Here is an 11,677-nt window from a genome sequence, read left to right as displayed (position 1 = left end):
GTAAGTAATAAATAGTGGCTTGAAAAATGGTAGGAGATGATGTGATCACAAGTGGAAACTTAGGAAGTGGAGAGAGTTTACAGAGATTTGGGTCATATTCTGCAAATATTTCCAAAGCTTTTAATTTGTGATGCTAAAAATGGTTTTGTGGTTTATTTGTTTTGGGGGGCTGGTTTGTTTGTTTGGGTTTCTTTACTAATCAATTGCTTGCTGAATAAGCAACAGGTGCAGCAGATCACACATCAGGAACAGCTTATTTAATCAGTGCAGCTTGCTTTAACAGAGTTTTCCTGAGCAAAGCAGCATCTAGTAACTTGTGTGCAATTTCTTCCATTTTTTTGTTTTGGAGGAATCAGGCTGAATTGGAGTAGTGTTCCAGTGACTGAGCAGTAAGAGTACTGAGAACATGTAAGTAACAAGCTGCCCATGTCAAAATGAATGAATGGGTTTTCTTAGGTCAAGAAAGTGCTGTAACTGTTATGTCCTGTTCTTAACAATTTCATCACATACTGTTAGTCATGTGTTATGTGAAAATGTAAACAAATATTTTAAGTGTCTACATACAGTAGATACAGCTCTAACCATCATATGAGGGAAATGGGCAAGAGTTGATAATCATTTTCCAGATAAAGCCTTTGAAACCACCATGTTAAAATAGTAATTTCTTTATGTGACTTTTGCATATTTCTTCCCCCCCCCCCATCAGAATGGTTAACTTGTTAAGTCATCTTTGAGTACTTGTATTTGACTTCAGCAAACTTACCTTCTTGCTGAACCAGGTAACAGGTTGATACCTTAGCACCAATGATGGAATTTATATGTTTAGGAGGTCTCTGCGACATTGTTTTGTCTCCTCTGAAAGCAATTTCAGAAAAAAAATCTCATAGTCTTGAAATAATATGGGGCTATTCTGAATTTTTCTGAATTCAGTGCAATCTATTTTGAACTTTTTTCTTTACCTTTTGCTTTAGAGGTGAATTTCACCATGCACAAAAGACTGCTTACAAGAGCAGTCCATTTCAATAGACCTGAACATACATAATTATTGCTGAAGTTTTAGTTTGACTTTCTTCAAGCTGACTGTATTAGCTTCATGTATTTTCTTTTGGCAGATACAATATTTTGAAGACTATAATTGCACCTACAGCTCTGTGACATACTGGTTACATGTGCCTTGTCTCAGCCCCAGAACAAAGTGGAAGCGAGTGAGTACAGTACAGTAAACATGGACTTTGCAAAACCAGCTTGAACGTACTCATTGTCTTACAAAAGATACTGTACCAAAAATACTAATTAAGTTCTCGTAACCAACATAGATAATGAGGCGTACTGTGAAATTGTAGATAAGCAGATAAATAGCTTTCTTAAGAAGGAAGATGTTTTACTGAAGTGTTCCAAGGTAATGGAATGAATGTAAACATCCAGTGCATCCCTCATAATTTCTGTGTTAACAAGCTTCAAGCTTATGGGTAACAGCATCTGGCCAGGCATTCTCCCGGCCCCTGGGTTAGATTGCTCTCAGGGACACAGATGCTGGATTTTTCATGTTGTTTAAGCCTCAAAAGTTTGGGAAATTTTTTGATGGGACTGTTAAGCGCTTTCCCTTTGACACCCCCCTCCAGAGAAGAAATGCAGGGGCCTATTGCCTGCCTACAGATTAATTTTCCTCAGGTTTCCCTTGTTGCTTAACTGCCCCATCAAGCATAGATATATTGTAAGCTATAGTTTATTTTCCAGTCACCATGTGAGTCAGTGTAGGTGATCGGACACATCTAGATACAGATAAGCACTTCATGTTCTTTCTAAACATCCTACACACAACTGCAAGAGAACAGACATTAGAAAACAACAAACTTTCCAAATCCTGAACTACATTTTTAGATAACCAAAGTTAGATGTGCATTTTCAGATGGAGTCAGCTTTAACAGAGGTTGAGCACAGGTCCTGCCTTGCGCATTATATCGTCCATTTACCTGGTAAGCAATAAGCAGTATGAGAACAGCACTTCTTCCAATACTAGAGTTACAAGGCTATGCTGTCTGTAGGCATAATTCCAATTTTCATACAAAATCTGGCGTGTCGTCAATAACCAAGGAGCATTGAGTAAGTATTTTTCCTGTAATTGAATAGAAGGAGGTTACCTAAGAAGTCCTAGTCTCTCCACCCATTGTTCTAATTATTGTATTACTAAGATATTTGGATTTTTCCATGCTGTTGAAAACTAGGTGCACAGCTGTCTGGAAATCGCACTGAGATTATACCTGTAGATTTCCGGACAGATTTCATCCTGATGCATTTGCCAACATTCTTGCTGTCTGCTCGTCCTCTGTATTCTTATTTCTGTCTATTCTTGGAAAAGGGACTTTTTCGTAATATCCTACTGAGAGGTTATTTAGAGAGATGTTGGTGCTACACTTTCAATTGATAGTGCTGCTTTGAAGCTCACCTGACACTTCCTATTGTAAGGCAGTGTTGTCTTTCAGCTCTCACCGTACCCTAACCCTAATTTGGCTACAACTTCCATGCTAGCTCTCTGACTCTTTCTAGAAAAAAAACACAGTTACTTTTATTATTTTCAGAAACAAACTGGAGAAATGTGCTTGCTTACAGTAAATTCTTGAGGGCTTTTCTTCAGAATACTCCAGCGTTTCAGGCTTTGCAACAAGTGCTTGCGGTTTACCAGTAAAGTAGCCTTCACATGGAGTACAAAGATACATTTGTGATCCCCTGAAAATCTGTCCAAATTGGCTCAGTTGTATGCCTTTGGAAAAATATGCTTGCATGTAGTCACTGCTAGATCTTAAAAGCTAAATTATCTGAAGCCTGCTTTCATTGAGAGGGTTAAGCCTCTTGCAGCTCCGGTGTGGGGCCAGCCTGTAGACGTGCAATTGTAGTAGGTAAATGAGTATGATGAAAGCCACAGGTCAGCAGGGTGACTCAAGAAATGGTTGCTCCAGCTGCTTTTCACTGGCACGTGTAATGGTTTGACTACTTTGGTGGCACATAAATGGACGGAAACATCCAATTTGAGTGAAAACAGAACAAAAATCAAGGGGAAAGCAATTCATGATTATGTAATGGGTGCTATGGGAACGCTCGAGAGGATGAAATCAAGATTTTGGGGACAACTTTCAGTTTTGTGTGTATTTAGTAGCTATTGGAAAGCTTGGTTTTGCAATGCCAGTAATGGTGTTTTCTGTAATCTACAGTTAAACTGCAGAAGCTGAGTTCCCAGTGGTGGAGGGTAGCTGTGATCAAGAGCTGATGAACTGTGTAAATCTGTCCCCTCAGTAGTTTGTAGACAAAAATCTTGCCTCTCCTGTACATTACTCACATTATTGTGGTCATCGCTAGTCCAAATGTTGTGGTTTTTCTATTAATGCAGGGGGCTTTTTGATATTTCTGTGGGTTGGGTGAAACTCCATGAGAACTGATGTCCACGACTGTCACCCTTAGTTTACAAACATCTTAAAAGGAAAGTAAACTCTCTCATAAACCCACGGTGCTGGAACACAAAGAGGCTCCACCCAAAACAAGGGTACATTCAAGGCCAGAGAAGAACATGTGGCTCAAAGGAAAAGCCTACAGAGCTTTGATTAAGTATTGGGTGAGTGGAGGTGTCGAACAGTGAGAAGATACTGTCCTTTGCTGTTCTGGGAAGCAGGACTTTGTAGAGTCTTTGGGAATATGCAGGAGTATCCTGTGTATTCAGTACTGCATTAGAAAGAATTCTTGACTCCAACATTAACTTATCATTGCTAATTTTCCAGGTCAAAACATGCTAACAAACTGTGTTCCTAACAGTTCCAAACCAAGTGGAGAAGTGGTCCTGTAATCCAGTGTTTTAGTTACTCATGGTGCTGTTCTGGTGGAAAAGTCTGGTTAATAAAGATTTCATGTTTCTTAACAGGGTATGGGGTCAAACCCTGGTGCTCTTCTCTGTTCATCTCAGAAATGGCTGCATGTCAATGACAGATAGTTGTTAGGCTGCTTATAAAAAAAAATAAATCTTATAAAAAAAAAAATCTTCAGGAGGAAATATGCTATATTAAGTCCTAATTATTTATTTTCTTGCATATAATTTTCCCTTATTTTTTCTTAGTGCGCTGCTTTTGGCGGGGATAGGGTTAATTTTCTTCATAGTAGCTACTATGGGGCTATGTTTTGGATTTGTGCTGGAAACAGTGTTGATAACACAGGGATGTTTTCGTTACTGCTGAGCAGTGCTCACACAGAGTGAAGGCCTTGTCTGCTTCTCACCCCACCCCACCAGTGAGCAGGCTGGGGGTGCACAAGAAGTTGAGAGGGGACAGCTGACCCCAACTGACCAAAGGGATATTCCATACCATATGATGTCATGCTCAGCATATAAAGCTGGGGGAAGAAGAAGGAAGGGGTGATGACATTCACCGTTATGTGTGATGGAGCCCTGCTTTCCTGGAGATGGCTGAACACCTGCCTGGTGATGGGAAGTAGTGAATGAATTCCTTGTTTTGCTTTGCTTGTGCGCGCACGGCTTTTACTTTCCCTATTAAACTGTCTTTATCTCGAGTTTTCTCACTTTCACCCTTCCAATTCTCTCCCCATCCCACCGGGGGGGGTGAGCAAGCAGCTGTGTGGGGCTTAGTTGCTGGCTGGGGTTAAACCGTGACACTTAGACAGCAGCTATAATTCACACAACTTTCTTTAAATAATTAATCTAAATTCTAAATAGAATTTTATTGTATTTTTTCTATTTTTATCTCATTGTGTGCCTTTGGTACTACAATTTGGAAATACTTCTGAGTATTTCCATTCCTCGGTATTCCCCAAAAAGAAAACACAAGACCCAGGTCAAGTGCACTTTCCTGATCTAGGAATGTGTACATACTAGAGCTGAGATGGAAATACAGCCCTCTCATAATTGCTCATCCCTGGAAAATCATGCTGTTGGTTGGTTGGATATCAATAGCAATCAATGAGCAGCCTATCCAGCCACATGTATGCTCTTGTAAAATAATGCACTGAAGGATGATCTGTTTTAAAATACTTCATTAAATGATGAATCATGAGTGATCTTTTTAAGAGGAAGAAATGAATTCAAGAGAAGAGAAGGCATAAAATCTTATGAAGATTTCTTAGTACAGTCTGGTATGCCTCCCTTGCTATTCCCCAGAGCATGTCCCTCTAAGGCAGGTAACTTCTATAGGGAAGAGTGCAATGCAGAAAGCCAAAAAATCTGCAAGATCCCATTATCCTGTGCTTCCGAAATCTGATCCAAATCAGTTTCACAGCGGCCTTTGTCAGGTGCCAGAGAAATTGTACCATTGAATAAATTAACAAAAGAGTCTTCTTTATTAGTGTTTGCACCAAACAAAGTCCCACCCTAATGTCACAGCAGGCGAATGTTACCTAACAGGCTGTACCACCTTTCAACCATAAACGTACATTGCTTGGCATGGCTTTGGTACAAGCCCCCACTGATCTTTCGGTTGGGCTGTGCTGGCCCAGCGTAGAGACAGGATGGGGACAGGAACGAGAGGCAGAGAGGAGGCAGGCACGGACTTCTGCATCAGCATTGCTGCTACATGTCAGTTGGGGTCTGTATTAAGTGTATACATTTTTAATGCAGCAACACAAAAATTAAAATTTTTTGTACCTTTTGTAAAATTTTAAAGTACCTTAAAATTAAAATGAAAGCAGACATACAATATCAACAATACAGTACCGTCTAAAAGTTTCCAACAGTCATTTTTATCCCTACAAGCTTCTACCCCTGTCTGCATTCTTTATGGGATTTTCTTAACCCTTTCCTGGTGTCTTATTTAATTCCCTTAAGTGCTATTTTTGTTGTTACTATTGATATTGCTGCTCTTAATATACAGTATCTGATTTGTTTCTGGTAAGGTTCCTGTAAGTATTTTGACAGTAGACCTTGTAAACCGAACAGACTATTGGTGAATTTATTAGATCATATCTGAGACAGTGCTTCATAAATTGTCAATCACATACATTGGTTTTGGTTCAGATAGTTCTCCCTTCCCCTCTGTTTTGGTCTCCTGTGGACGTTACATGAAAGGGGAAGAGAAACGGTTCTTTTTTTGCTTGAAGTTCCCCCCTTGGAGGGGGAAACTACCGATCACGCAGACTCTGCATGGCATTACGTCTGCCGGGAAGGCTCAATTACTCCAGTTAAGACACCTATTACCGTATGTCTGCCACACTTAACAAGTAAGACAAGCTGGATTGGGTCAAATAAACTATGGAATAAAGTATACAATAGACAGAATTTCACACTTGCTCTCTTTGCAGCAGCAACATCTGGCTTAGTTCCTAGAAAATGGTCAGGTCGAACTGCTGTCTCCTCAAATGCATTAAAAACAGGAAGCCATGAGAAAGCTGGATCCTCTTTTTCAGCATGAAAATCTTTGGCTATTACCAGCTTTTAGTTTTTACTGGGGAAATCATTCACTGTCAGACTTGAACTGACCCCACGTGGAAAGCACGGCATTTTATTTCTGTTTTTGTTTCTAAGCACTCTAACTGCTAAAAAAGTTGAAATGAGTGTAGAAAGTTCAGGGATGCCCTCACGCGGGGCAGGGAGGCCGGGAGCCAGCCCTATCGGCCCATGCCGAGCTGAGGGCAGTAGCCCTGGCTCGGGCAGATAAACGCCGGTGAGCCCCGCACTGGCCTCTGCTGAAGCGTCTTGCCTCACATCTGTGAGCGGGGCTCTGCCCCGAGCCTCCTTACCCCCGCGGGGAGACAGCGCCGCGCCGCCGGGCCGGGCTTGGGCCCGGCTGAAGGCAAGTAGGAGCGGGCAGCTCGGTCTGCCCTGGCTAGAAGCCGGAGGCTGCAGGGGTTTGTTCCACTCCCGCCAGGGAGGGCGGCTTGCGGGGCGGGAGAAGCCCTCGGGGTAAAGGACGCGGCGGGGGCAGACAGCACCCGGGCCGCCCTCCCGCCCGCCGCCGTGGAGGGCTTCGCCCCGCGGCTGAGGGGCCTGGCCGCGCGCCGCCGCCATCTTGCGGCTGATCCCTCCCATCCGCCGGCCTCCGCCGCGCAGCCCTGCGCCCCCCGCCCGCCCGCGGGCCCTGCACGGCGGGGCAGGGCGCCGGCCCGGGCCTGGCCTCCGGCGCACGGGGCAAGCGGCGGCGGGGGGCGGTGCGCGGCGGAGGCCTCCGCCCCGGGGCCGGCCCCGCCGGGTGCTGAGCCGTCTGCGAGTGCCAGGCTGCCGCTGGAGGGGCGGGCCAGGCCGGGCAGCCCTCCCCTCCTGGGCCTCGGTACCGGCGGCCTCGGCCCTGGAGAGGTTCTCACCTTGGCAGAGTACAAATCCTCTATACGTACCCTTGTGCGGAGGCGCCTACCAAAAGCTAAGTAGGTAAGCTCTCCGCTCCTTCCCCCGACTTCTAGCTTCATTTTCTGATGAGGCAGCTGTCACATAGGACGGTACTGTTATTTTTTTATCTCTCGGGTGTTCCTGAGTGAAAATGCCGTGTGCTGGTAGCTGGGGTGACCATGGAAAGGAGAGCAGTGATGGGCGAGGAAGGGGCAGGCGAGAGGCATGGGTTTTGTTGTGGCTTTCTCACTGTAAGTCAAAGGATGTTTCATCCCTATTTGGGAAGTGGGGTGAGGCACTTCTCAGGGGGTGTCGACAATAGGATATAATCTGTATTTTGGAAAGCGTTTTGCCATTTGCTTCAAAAGTATGTATCTATCTGTTGAGAAGCCCTAAGATGAACCCAACAGAAAATTAAGGGAAGGTATGATTTCCATTCATTTTTCTGGTATTTTGAGCTGTTGGCAACTGTTGCTTCGTTTGGTCTTGTCTGAACACCCGCACTGACAAATTTTGATGTAGCTTTACGTGTTGCTGTTGTGAGCTCTGCCAGTCCTGTGCTCAGGGGAAGACTCCGCTTCGCTGGGCTTCCTGTGCACGCGGCTGCTCCGCTGCCCAGGTGCTTTCTTGTAATGACAGCATAGGAAAAAAACTGAAAAAGGAAGTGTGATCTTGAAGAACAGCTGCTCAGAGACATTTAAGGTCTGATATTTCTTGTTGCATTGTCTGGATTTCAAGCTAGTGGTGGCCCACTTCTGGGGTTAATTGCTGTTACAGTATTATCCTGTATCTGCTTTCTTAGCCCAGTAGAGAGAAAAGTAAAAATTGCAGTTAACTTGCAGGAATAGGAACTGCAGTAATCACTTCTTCTCAATTTTATCATTGTAACTGTCTAATGTTGCTTCCTCTTTGACTTACTGTACAAAATTTTACACGAACACGCATATAGTATGTTCTTATCGGAGCTGAGGATGAGGTGTTAGAGCTGCCATAAGTGGTAACTCTTCCTGCCCCGATTCCACTTTCAGCCTCTTGAATAAAATAATGTGTCATCCTTGGTATGTTTCTACATTGCATTGAAGTAGGAAATGAGGTCACGTTGTGGGATATAATTTATGAACAATGTGCACAGCCTTGCCAGTGTTACCAGAATTATCCTGAGAGTGAGTATCAGCTGAAAGCTTGAGAGTGAGAGACCAGAGAGAAGATGTACTTTGAGGTATCTCTTCTGTTCTCTCATACTGTCTTTGACTTTCGTTAAAAAAGAAGATGAAAGGGATTTTCCTGCTGGAAGAGGAGACGACTTCTCTATTTCGGTACTCAGAGAGGAACCTGATGTTGCTTAACTCACAGCTGTCAGAGAATTGAGTTTCTGGTCTGGTGAATTTTAACACTTTACAAATATTGACAACCTATGAGAGAAGTGGGTAAATATCAGTGCTCCAGTTTGTTTCAAGGGAATTGTAAACTGCACTTGTTCCTTGCGCTCTGTCTATCGTTGGTCTTCATACCAGGCTTTCTCTCATGCTGGCTGCACTGTCCTTTCTTACGAATGCAAGCTGACAGCCTGGCTGCAAGTAGCTACGCTTGACACAGTCGACAGCAGATAAGGCAGCGTTATTCTTAAAAGCTTTTGTCTTCATTGGCCTGCAGTTCCCAACAATGCAGCTGTGTCTGAGTTTTCAAGGATTCAAATCTCGATCCTCAATCCCTGAAGGGATAACCACAAATCATATGTCCCATGGAGTCAAAGCTAAGTGCTTTCCTTTGGGACTGTTACATTTCCTTATTTTAGTGTCATTTCACTAGCTAATTTGTTACATCTACTGTAAGAACAGATGAGTTTCTGTGTAGAATATATAGGGTTTGGGGTTTGCGTCAGATCAGTATCTTTGATTTCATTAAGAACTGTGAATTGAAGACATTTTCGCTCATGTGAGATGCTAGTTTGAGTTAAGCCCCAGGTGTGATAAGGCTGTATGTTAAATCTGCAATTAGTCATTACATAATCTGAACAGCTATGTAAATGCATGTATCTCATAGAGCAGAAGGGGCCAAGAGATGTATTCACTGTGTTAAGCAGCATGCTGTGCAAGAGCTTGCATTTCTGGAAAAGACCCACAGCTCTGCAATAGATAATCTGCGTTAAACGTGAATGCTTTGGGATCTGTGGATCATCTGAAGAGATGTTTCACACTCAAAGCCCTCTGAGCAGTGCCAGTGGCAGCTTTACTGTGATGCTGAAACTTATGTGGTTCACCAAAAATTGGACCTGACTGACTTTACAAGGCCCCTTGTAATGAAGTTCAAGGTGAAGACAGACTGAAGAAAGGCTGCAGAAATGTTTGTGACACTTCACAGAAGACGGTTGTAGGATGTGTGGGTGTATATCCATGTCAATTTTGATCTTGTGAGGAAGATACAGGATTTAGCATGTGCTTCTGACTGATAAAACTAGAGAGTCAGTCTGCTGCATATTTATTGAATTCCTGAATTATAAAATGGAGACAAGGGCACTTCTATATTTTGTAGTGATTTTATGAGGAAAAATAATTTTAATACAGAGGGAAGAGAGGTGTTTAATTGATTTAGGCACAATTTTGGTTTAAAAGTATGGGCTTGTGTAGCTGTATTGATAGACACGCCTGTGAAGGCTTAGTCTGTGCAAGCAAAAAGGCTGGATAGCTCAAACCACTTTTCAGGAGAGAAAGAGAGGACGGAGATGTTATAGTGGTAAAAGTCTATATAACTGTATGTAGACTGTGGCTTTTGTGAGTAAGAATATCAGAAAATAAAGTTTGTCGTTAGCATTGACACGGTGGTAAAAGATACAGCCTTGGATAGGAAGGCACGGGGGATGAGAAGGAATGGCAGAATTTAAGGATAGATACAGCCAAAGTACACGTCCACTACAGATCAAATGTTGCATTTGGTTAAAAAGCTTCACGTTTATCTTATTGCTGAAAAAATACCTCAACAGAGCAGGGAGTAGGTTGAACATGTTGCATTGCCAGGGGCCTTATCTCTATGCAGTGCTGCAACCTTGAAGAATTTGAGGTGGGGCTGCACCAAAAACTTGCTTTTCACCTTGCAGCTAGTGTAGAATGTGGCTGGCTTCTTTCAAAAATTTAGTGTTGGAAATCTGTCTCTGATCTTCTTTTGGACATTTTGCAAATCCCAACAACTTCCTTAAGTTTTGCTAGTAGAAGAAATGGTTTGTTGTCTGCTTTATTTATTGCAAGTTTTTCCATCATTCTGTGGTAGATAATGCTTTGGGCTCCTGGTCCAAATACATCTAGGCAAATGTATCGTCTATAACATAAGAAAAATACAACCTTTAAAGTAAGTCCTACTTGGAATGAGACTCATTTGCCTTGGGAGAAGAGATAGCCAATGCTACTGGACAGATTTGGATGATGCAGCTGCTCAGTCCAGATAAATTACAACAGCATTGTAGGACTGCTTACTAAAAGCCTCAGGCATAAATAAAAGTAATGAGTCAAAGAGTTTATGCTACATTGAATATGTGTATGCTGGATGCCAGGGTGTGAAATAGAGCATACAAGATCTCACCTTTGCTCTTGATTTAGTTGCTTATTTACCTGGCTGTTATGAGTTCTCTGTTCCCTGAGGATAGGATACAAAGAGGCTGGGAAGACTCTTAAACCAGTCATTAATTTGCACAGATCTAGCCATTGTGCTGTACAAAGCACTGGTTTGGGAATTGGGAATCTCAGCTTTGCCACTGATATGTTAAATGGCTTATGGCAAATCAGTCCGCCTTTGCATTAGTTCCTATCGCTACAAAATGGGGTAAATTATCTTGACTTCCTTTCCAGAGTACTTTAGGACTTAGTCACGTCAAAATTTTATATAGAGAGTTAGCTGATGGACTGCACATGTTTCGGAGCTGTATCACCAAAGCCATATCTGTTTCTGGCAAGACCTTATTATTGACCACTGAATATTTGTGTCTCTGATTTGCAGACTTTATGGGTCTACTTGCATATAGAACCTGCTGTGTTACAGTCAGCCCTTTCAAAGGGGATCGCTGGTAACAAGTGAAAATCAAGAGTCACAAGACGTAGCTGTTGTACATAAATACTTAATTTAATGCATACTTAAATGTCACTGTTACTGGCCTAAAGAATTGTATGTAGGAATATGGGTAAGCACTAAGGTGATGAGTTAGATCATTGGCCACTGTGTCATATGTGGATCCCTTGCTAACTGGAAAGTGTATCGTTAGCACATGATACTAAAACATTAGGAGAGGTAAAGTTGCACAAAGCAAGGTACAAGCTTGAAGGGTGATATGATGATTTGATCTCTCAATCTTTCTCAAAGGTAGTGAGGGCCTTGCCA

The 11,677-nt window shown here is 42.8% G+C and overlaps 1 protein-coding gene and 1 long non-coding RNA gene across 9 annotated transcripts in view; both read left to right on the top strand.

Moving 5' to 3' along the window:
* Positions 1–349: 349 nt before the first annotated feature.
* LOC142083912 (uncharacterized) lies at positions 350–4,373 on the top strand. Its single transcript, XR_012674184.1, has 3 exons — positions 350–408; positions 1,113–1,205; positions 3,771–4,373. It is a non-coding gene; the product is annotated as an uncharacterized LOC142083912 (long non-coding RNA).
* Positions 4,374–6,683: 2,310 nt separating this feature from the next.
* GPR155 (G protein-coupled receptor 155) overlaps positions 6,684–11,677 on the top strand; it is a 34,975-nt gene continuing 29,981 nt past the window's right edge. For 3 of the 8 annotated variants that reach the window (XM_075153272.1, XM_075153271.1, XM_075153273.1), the window contains exon 1: positions 7,111–7,354. The gene's annotated coding sequence lies outside the window, so the exon portion shown is untranslated. Of the gene's footprint in view, positions 6,787–7,110; positions 7,355–7,458; positions 7,564–11,677 lie in introns of those variants that run through there. The other 5 variants (XM_075153267.1, XM_075153266.1, XM_075153269.1 and 2 more) reach the window with 5 other exon arrangements.

This window comes from Calonectris borealis, chromosome 6 (genome assembly GCF_964195595.1).
Source record: "Calonectris borealis chromosome 6, bCalBor7.hap1.2, whole genome shotgun sequence".
Lineage (NCBI taxonomy): Eukaryota > Metazoa > Chordata > Aves > Procellariiformes > Procellariidae > Calonectris > Calonectris borealis.
Note: the sequence above shows the minus strand (reverse complement) of the source record. Positions and strands in the feature narration are given on the sequence as shown.